Here is a 9,519-nt window from a genome sequence, read left to right as displayed (position 1 = left end):
TACATTAAATTCTTACCATTACCTATCAATCAGTCTGTTGAACCATGGGGGCACCACACAAGATCTGTCAACAGCCCTTCTATATTCCTCTCTGTACTTAGCCCTGGATAAACCATTTCTTGGCAGACCTGCCCATTCTTTGATGTCTTTCCATCTCTCTGTCTTCCTTCTTTGTACACAAATGGGGAAAAAATGGACCATAATTCTTAAAAAAGAAATTTAATATCATTAAATAAAATTTAATTTAATTTCTAATTATTAATAAAATATCTTACCAGAATGCTAGCCACACTTTCTAAAACTATGACCAGTGCCTTATTTAAATCTTGAATTATATTTCTAGTCTAGGAGTTCCAATCAATTTTGTTGTATACAAAGGCCATGATACTGATTATAGGAATATGCCAGATGTCTGTTTCAGCATCTGAGTAAATAAATTAATGAAACTCCTATGACTCTAAGTTAGGGTAATGTCATCTTTCATATCTGTATTTAAAAAAAAAAACAAAAAAAAACTGGACATACATTCCTCATTATCAGTTCCCATCCTGTTTGTCATTTAAATATTTTGGATATTCCTTTTACATTCCAGCCAAGATCTTGCAGCGGACAGTAGAAAATGGCAGTTTGAACTTCAGATCATTGTGTCAACCGTCTCGTGCAAACCACAAAACCAGGCAGTGTAATCAAGATCTACCTAAGAATGAAAAATACTATCAGATACAATTTCACATTACATCTAAAAAAGGATAGCTATATTTAACTTGATCTAGTAGAAGATGTACAACTATCATACCCATATAATGTAGATTAACAAACTGATTCAAGATAAATACTATTATCTTCTTATCTTATATAATACAGATGTTACTTCAAAAAAGAAGATGATTACGTCCTATGCGTCAAACATTTAGTCATGCATATTAACCAATGACTTAAATTCTGCCAAGTCACTGGTTTTCCTGGCTAGCTCAGGTAACCCATTCCATGCTCTAATAGCACTAGGGAAGAAGGAGTATTTGTACAAATTTGTCCTAGCATATGGGACGAGGAATGTGCCTTTATCTTTGTGTCTTTCAGAGTATTTTATTCAATTTTGTTTTTGTATTTGAAGATTATGGTTCAGTGTTTTATGTATGATTGCTACTTTACTTTTGAGCCTTCTGTCCTGAAGACTTTCTAAATTTAGTGATTTTACTAAAGGTGTTACTCTAGTCAAATGTGAATATTCGTTTGTTATGAATCGCACTGCTCTATTTTGTGTCTGTTCTAGTTTCATAATGTTTTCTTGAGTTGAGGGGTCCCAAACGGAGGATGCATATTCTATTATTGGCCTAACCAAAGTTTTTAGTTTTATGTTCTTATTTGATTTATAGAAATTTCTTTTAATAAATCCTAATGCTTTGTTTGATTTTTTTGTAGTTTCATCAATATGTGGATTCCATGACAGTTTTTCATTTATTATAACACCTAGGTATTTTGCGTTTTTAGTCTGTGTTACTGGTTTGCCATGAATAAGATAAGTGGAATTAATTTGTTTTAGTTTTTTTGTTACTCTTAACAACTGACATTTTTCTGGGTGGAAAGACATGCTCCAATTTGATTCCCATTTCTGTAATTCATCTAATTCTCTTTGTAAAATATCTGTGTCTTGTGTTGTTTTTATTGTTCTATATATTATGCAATCGTCTGCAAATAATCTGACTTTTGTTCCTGAAGTAATGCAATTTGGTAAATCATTTATGTAAATTAAAAATAGTAGTGGACCCAAGACTGTTCCTTGAGGTACACCTGAGTTTACTGTTATCGGTGTTGATTTAGAGCCATTTTTTATTACAGTTTGTTCTCTCCCTATCAGAAAGTCCTTAATCCACTGATGCAGTGGACCATTAATGCCGAAATATTTTAATTTTTTAAGCAAACTATGGTGGTGAACTTTGTCAAAAGCCTTAGAAAAATCTAGTAAGATAGCATCTATTTGTTCACTATTATATAAAGCCAATCCTACACCCATACTACTTGTATACATAAAATTGGGTGGATCTAGAATTTTAGATCTAGATAGACTAGATTCTTATTAAAATTCTAGATCTTTTCTATTAAGTAATAAAAATCTTTAAAATGTATTTTAATATGGATGAAGTTTAACAGAAATGATTGGAAAATAGTCGATGCCAACGCAGAGGCTCTTGTTCTCGTATGAGCCATAGTTGTCTATTGACTGAAGGTGGTGGAGATAATTCAACAAGATGATTTACAATGTAATTCAAGAGATCTGTCTAGGTTAGTTCATTATTTTTCTTGAAGATTTCTATGATCAAGTCTAGATTTTCTAGATCTAGCATCATATACAATAATTTCTAGAGATCTAGTGCTAAGTCCTATACATATGGGATCTAGATCTAATCAAGATCTATCTAAAATCAGAATAAAAAATATGGAATGTCACACTAGATTTAGAATAGAATAGCAAAGTTTTACCAATATCTAGATTTTTAGTCCAGTAAATCAACTTATATAGATCAAGATATAAATTAAATTCACCTTTATCTATCCCTTAGTCTGTTGGACTGTTAAGGCACCACACAAGGTTTGTCGACCATTCTTTTCCTCACCGTCTTTTGAATGACTAATTCCTGAGAATAGTAAACCGTTATTGTTAAAGAATATACAGGTAATCAGTGCTTTTTTGTAAAGAAATAGGTGCCGGAGCTCAGTGATGGATTGCCTTTTAACAACTAATAAATAAATAATAAACTTTAAAATACAAAAGTAACTTTTTCGCTGCATTGAAAAAAGTGCCGGTACGCTGTACCAGTGCTTACTGTAATGCTGCTGACCTGAAAAATTGTAGTTAAACTAAATAATACAGTAATATTAAGCCCATACTAATTAGTCTTAGATATATAGATCTAGAAATTATATTGAAATTGTGTAGATCTAGTCCAGTGATGCCCAACCTAATTTTACCCGCGGGTCATTATAATTTCCAACACTTATCTCGCGGGCCACATGAACGAAAAGTTATAAAAATAAAATAAAATTGTTCTGAAACTATTTTGGTAGAAACCTATGGATTTGACACTTAATTATTAGGTTATTTGACAATTATATTTTTTTACGCGTCAGACAATAGGTTACATTCTCTACTTAAATGTGAGCAACACTGGCTCATGTTGTGGTCTCTTTTTGATAAATATCCTCCAATATCTAAGCATAGTATTTAACAATTTTTTATTCGCGACTCAAACCAAGAATGCCACCATATTTATTTTATAATGCCGTTTTTAAGTTGTTTTATTAAACAGCCACACTTTCTTTACAAAATAAATATGTTGGCTTATTATCATGTTCAACAAAAAAAAAAAAAAGTAAAGATCTGCTAACTTGTCCTGGTAGATTCTACATTCAGAGTCCCATTTCATAAACACACAAATGTTAAAGTTCATGGTACCAATCCATGAGAGAAAAAAGTGAGGGCCCAAACGTAGGTAAAGATACATTTTTTCAACCTTTTTTTTTTTTTTTGTTTGGAAGGTAGATTTCTACACATAGTGCCGACGTTTCGGCGGGCCGGATGGAACCATGTTGCGGGCCGCATCTGGCCCGCGGGCCGTAGTTTGGGCATCACTGATCTAGTCAATCTAGATTTCAAAGCAAAGAAAACAGAAGAACTGTGGACCATAAGGCAAAGACGATAGGATCGACATGGACCAAGCTGAAGAAATCCAGAATATTTATTGAAAATTTTTAGTTAGATCTAGACTAATAATCTAGAATACTAAGACTATAGTAATCTATACATTCTTTTCTAGACTCTACTAGACAAACTCTAATGATGATTCTAATATTAAATATGTAGATCTAGAGCAGTGGTTCCCAAACTTTTTTGTCTCGTAGACCCCTTGCCATGTTTTCTGCTTTTCGGTAGAACCCCTGCTTAACTTATATTTTTTTTTTTTGTATTTTTTTTTTTAGATAAATTTTTTTTAATTTTTATTTTTATTTTTTTTATATTTTTTTTTAGATAATTTTTTTTTTTTTTTTTTAATTTTTTTTTTTTTTTCGAGAATTGACTATCCAGGTACTGACTTCACTGTAGACCAGTGGTTCCCAAACTTTTATAAAAAAAATTTTATAATTTTTTTAAAAACTTTTTTTTTTATTTTTTTTTTTTTCCGAGAATTGACTATCTTGGGACTGACTTCACTGTAGACCAGTGGTTCTCAAAATTTTAGTAAAATTTTTTTTTTTTTTTTTTTTTTTAATGTTTTTTTTAGATAATTTTTTTTTTTTTTTTTTTTAAATTTTTTTAGATAAATTTTGTTTTAAAATTTATTTTTTTTTAATTTTTTTAGATAAATTTTGTTTTAAATTTTTTTTTTTCTTTCGAGAATTCACTATCCCAGGACTGACTTCACTGTAGACCAGTGGTTCCCAAACATTTAGTAAAATTTTTTTTTTTTTTTTTTTTTAATTTTTTTTTTTTTCGAAATTTTTTTTTTTTTTTAATATTTTTTTTTTTTTTTTTTTAATTTTTTTTTTTTTTTGATTTTTTTTTTTTTTTTTAATTTTTTTTTTTTTGATTTTTTTTTTTTTTTTTTTTTTTTTTTAATTTTTTTTTTTTTGATTTTTTTTTTTTTTTTTTTTTTTTTTAGATAAATTTCTTTTTTTTTTTTAGATAATTTTTTATTTTTTTTTATATTTTTTTAGATAAATTTTGTTTTTATTTATTTTTTTTTTTTTTGTTGAGAATTCACTATTGCGGGACCGATTTCACAGTAGACCAGTGGTTCCCAAACTTTTTTGTTTCGTAGACCCCTTGCCATGTTTTCTGCTTTTTGGTAGACCCCCTGCTTAACTTATATTGCTTTTTTTTTTGCAATTTATTTGAAAACTAATTTCTAATTTTAGTTAGTTGAAGAGTAAAATGCAATTTAAAAATACATATAAAGTATTAAATAATAACTCAATTTTATTGATAAAATTCAAATTTAACCAATTTAATATGTATTGCTGGAATCATCAAACACACTGGAAATGTTTTTTTACCCAGGCTTATCATCTGTTCCTATGGATGTCATGTTTCATACATTCTTTAAAGAAGACATTCAAACAATAAATATTAATTAATTAATTTGTTTTAAGTATCATTGTAAAAGTTTTCACAAAGAGTTTCTCGTGTATCTTTCACGTGTCCGCCGAACTGTTTTCACTTAAGGGGAAGGGAGGAAGGCCAGTAACTGGCCCCTTAGCCAGTAGGCTTCAAGCAGGAAGAGCTCATTAGCCACATAGCAGAAGGAAAACTGAATTTAAAAATCTGCTGCCTTGCAACTATTCCCAAACATGGGAAAGCTGTCGTGGGTCAACCCTGAGGAAAAATAAGGAGCTGGCAACCCCTAGGCAGTTTACAGCACACAGCGCTACACCCCATCATAGCCTGTGACGCCACTGGTTCCAAACTGATCCCAAACTGTATATATTTCCTTTGCAAAGAATCACATAAGAAGCTTTTAATTTGATAACTCATGCCACCGATGTGCCCTTGAACTGTATTTTTGTTTAAAGAAATTCTTTTAATAATATCAGATGTAGGTGTGTGTAAAACAGTTTTCACAACTACAACGGCTGGTAAAATCAATGTTTTACCTATGTTTCCATATTTTGCTATAAGTAAAGAGATATTGTAAGATGCTCACAAACCAACATCTTATCTATTTATATATGATGTTGAAGTGAGATTGTGTGGGTCTATTCTTAACTTTATCTTTGAGTGCTAGAAAATTTTTAAATCTTTATCTATTTTGTCAGGGTGACATTGTCTCAGATGATCCTCTAGCAATTGGTTTCGTATCTACCCATTCTTTAATGTCTTCACATTGCTCTCTGTCTTTCATTCTTCATCCTGGAACTCAATGGTCAAAGGAAGATAACCCTGGTATTATTTTCTGGAAATAAAAAAAGTCTGATTAAGTCCCTTAATGTAATTAACACCATTTTTTTTACAAAATACATTAAATTCTTACCATTACCTATCAATCAGTCTGTTGAACCATGGGGGCACCACACAAGATCTGTCAACAGCCCTTCTATATTCCTCTCTGTACTTAGCCCTGGATAAACCATTTCTTGGCAGACCTGCCCATTCTTTGATGTCTTTCCATCTCTCTGTCTTCCTTCTTTGTACACAAATGGGGAAAAAATGGACCATAATTCTTAAAAAAGAAATTTAATATCATTAAATAAAATTTAATTTAATTTCTAATTATTAATAAAATATCTTACCAGAATGCTAGCCACACTTTCTAAAACTATGACCAGTGCCTTATTTAAATCTTGAATTATATTTCTAGTCTAGGAGTTCCAATCAATTTTGTTGTATACAAAGGCCATGATACTGATTATAGGAATATGCCAGATGTCTGTTTCAGCATCTGAGTAAATAAATTAATGAAACTCCTATGACTCTAAGTTAGGGTAATGTCATCTTTCATATCTGTATTTAAAAAAAAAAACAAAAAAAAACTGGACATACATTCCTCATTATCAGTTCCCATCCTGTTTGTCATTTAAATATTTTGGATATTCCTTTTACATTCCAGCCAAGATCTTGCAGCGGACAGTAGAAAATGGCAGTTTGAACTTCAGATCATTGTGTCAACCGTCTCGTGCAAACCACAAAACCAGGCAGTGTAATCAAGATCTACCTAAGAATGAAAAATACTATCAGATACAATTTCACATTACATCTAAAAAAGGATAGCTATATTTAACTTGATCTAGTAGAAGATGTACAACTATCATACCCATATAATGTAGATTAACAAACTGATTCAAGATAAATACTATTATCTTCTTATCTTATATAATACAGATGTTACTTCAAAAAAGAAGATGATTACGTCCTATGCGTCAAACATTTAGTCATGCATATTAACCAATGACTTAAATTCTGCCAAGTCACTGGTTTTCCTGGCTAGCTCAGGTAACCCATTCCATGCTCTAATAGCACTAGGGAAGAAGGAGTATTTGTACAAATTTGTCCTAGCATATGGGACGAGGAATGTGCCTTTATCTTTGTGTCTTTCAGAGTATTTTATTCAATTTTGTTTTTGTATTTGAAGATTATGGTTCAGTGTTTTATGTATGATTGCTACTTTACTTTTGAGCCTTCTGTCCTGAAGACTTTCTAAATTTAGTGATTTTACTAAAGGTGTTACTCTAGTCAAATGTGAATATTCGTTTGTTATGAATCGCACTGCTCTATTTTGTGTCTGTTCTAGTTTCTTAATGTTTTCTTGAGTTGAGGGGTCCCAAACGGAGGATGCATATTCTATTATTGGCCTAACCAAAGTTTTTAGTTTTATGTTCTTATTTGATTTATAGAAATTTCTTTTAATAAATCCTAATGCTTTGTTTGATTTTTTTGTAGTTTCATCAATATGTGGATTCCATGACAGTTTTTCATTTATTATAACACCTAGGTATTTTGCGTTTTTAGTCTGTGTTACTGGTTTGCCATGAATAAGATAAGTGGAATTAATTTGTTTTAGTTTTTTTGTTACTCTTAACAACTGACATTTTTCTGGGTGGAAAGACATGCTCCAATTTGATTCCCATTTCTGTAATTCATCTAATTCTCTTTGTAAAATATCTGTGTCTTGTGTTGTTTTTATTGTTCTATATATTATGCAATCGTCTGCAAATAATCTGACTTTTGTTCCTGAAGTAATGCAATTTGGTAAATCATTTATGTAAATTAAAAATAGTAGTGGACCCAAGACTGTTCCTTGAGGTACACCTGAGTTTACTGTTATCGGTGTTGATTTAGAGCCATTTTTTATTACAGTTTGTTCTCTCCCTATCAGAAAGTCCTTAATCCACTGATGCAGTGGACCATTAATGCCGAAATATTTTAATTTTTTAAGCAAACTATGGTGGTGAACTTTGTCAAAAGCCTTAGAAAAATCTAGTAAGATAGCATCTATTTGTTCACTATTATATAAAGCCAATCCTACACCCATACTACTTGTATACATAAAATTGGGTGGATCTAGAATTTTAGATCTAGATAGACTAGATTCTTATTAAAATTCTAGATCTTTTCTATTAAGTAATAAAAACCTTTAAAATGTATTTTAATATGGATGAAGCTGAACAGAAAGGATTGGAAAATAGTCGATGCCAACGCAGAGGCTCTTGTTCTCGTATGAGCCATAGTTGTCTATTGACTGAAGGTGGTGGAGATAATTCAACAAGATGATTTACAATGTAATTCAAGAGATCTGTCTAGGTTAGTTCATTATTTTTCTTGAAGATTTCTATGATCAAGTCTAGATTTTCTAGATCTAGCATCATATACAATAATTTCTAGAGATCTAGTGCTAAGTCCTATACATATGGGATCTAGATCTAATCAAGATCTATCTAAAATCAGAATAAAAAATATGGAATGTCACACTAGATTTAGAATAGAATAGCAAAGTTTTACCAATATCTAGATTTTTAGTCCAGTAAATCAACTTATATAGATCAAGATATAAATTAAATTCACCTTTTTATCTATCCCTTAGTCTGTTGGACTGTTAAGGCACCACACAAGGTTTGTCGACCATTCTTTTCCTCACCGTCTTTTGAATGACTAATTCCTGAGAATAGTAAACCGTTATTGTTAAAGAATATACAGGTAATCAGTGCTTTTTTGTAAAGAAATAGGTGCCGGAGCTCAGTGATGGATTGCCTTTTAACAACTAATAAATAAATAATAAACTTTAAAATACAAAAGTAACTTTTTCGCTGCATTGAAAAAAGTGCCGGTATGCTGTACCAGTGCTTACTGTAATGCTGCTGACCTGAAAAATTGTAGTTAAACTAAATAATACAGTAATATTAAGCCCATACTAATTAGTCTTAGATATATAGATCTAGAAATTATATTGACATTGTGTAGAACTAGTCAATCTAGATTTCAAAGCAAAGAAAACAGAAGACTGGTGGACCATAAGGCAAAGACGATAGGATCGACATGGACCAAGCTGAAGAAATCCAGAATATTTATTGAAAATTTTTAGTTAGATCTAGACTAATAATCTAGAATTATAGGACTATAGTAATCTATACATTCTTTTCTAGACTCTACTAGACAAACTCTAATGATGATTCTAATATTAAATATGTAGATCTAGAGCAGTGGTTCCCAAACTTTTTTGTCTCGTAGACCCCTTGCCATGTTTTCTGCTTTTCGGTAGAACCCCTGCTTAACTTATATATTTTTTTTTTGTATTTTTTTTTTAGATAAATTTTTTTAAATTTTTATTTATTTTTTATTTTTTTTTTAGATAATTTTTTTTTTTTTTTTTTCATTTTTTTTTTTTTTCGAGAATTGACTATCCCGGTACTGACTTCACTGTAGACCAGTGGTTCCCAAACTTTTATAAAAAAAATTTTTTAATTTTTTTTTACATTTTTTTTTTTATTTTATTTTTTTTTCCCGAGAATTGACTATCTTGGGACTGACTT

General features: G+C 30.5%; 3 long non-coding RNA genes across 3 annotated transcripts in view; 2 read left to right on the top strand and 1 right to left on the bottom strand.

Moving 5' to 3' along the window:
• The window catches only part of LOC129923554 (uncharacterized), a 4,473-nt gene extending 3,691 nt beyond the window's left edge, over positions 1 to 782 (top strand). Inside the window, exon 3 of the long non-coding RNA XR_008775513.1 lies at positions 593 to 782. This is a non-coding gene — a long non-coding RNA (uncharacterized LOC129923554). The remainder of the gene's footprint in view (positions 1 to 592) is intronic.
• Positions 1 to 2,638, bottom strand: part of LOC129923556 (uncharacterized) — a 2,642-nt gene extending 4 nt beyond the window's left edge. The window contains exons 1-3 of the long non-coding RNA XR_008775515.1: positions 2,545 to 2,638; positions 276 to 697; positions 1 to 169 (exon numbers count right to left, since the gene is read on the bottom strand). The exon at positions 1 to 169 is cut by the window's left edge and continues 4 nt beyond it. This is a non-coding gene — a long non-coding RNA (uncharacterized LOC129923556). The remainder of the gene's footprint in view (positions 170 to 275; positions 698 to 2,544) is intronic.
• On the top strand, positions 2,176 to 6,791 carry LOC129923555 (uncharacterized). The gene is made up of 3 exons (XR_008775514.1): positions 2,176 to 2,283; positions 2,562 to 2,674; positions 6,603 to 6,791. It is a non-coding gene; the product is annotated as an uncharacterized LOC129923555 (long non-coding RNA).
• The last annotated feature ends 2,728 nt before the right edge of the window (positions 6,792 to 9,519 follow it).

This window comes from Biomphalaria glabrata, chromosome 17 (assembly GCF_947242115.1).
Source record: "Biomphalaria glabrata chromosome 17, xgBioGlab47.1, whole genome shotgun sequence".
Lineage (NCBI taxonomy): Eukaryota > Metazoa > Mollusca > Gastropoda > Planorbidae > Biomphalaria > Biomphalaria glabrata.
The sequence above is the reverse complement of the archived record's forward strand: the minus strand, read 5'-3'. Positions and strand labels throughout refer to the sequence as shown.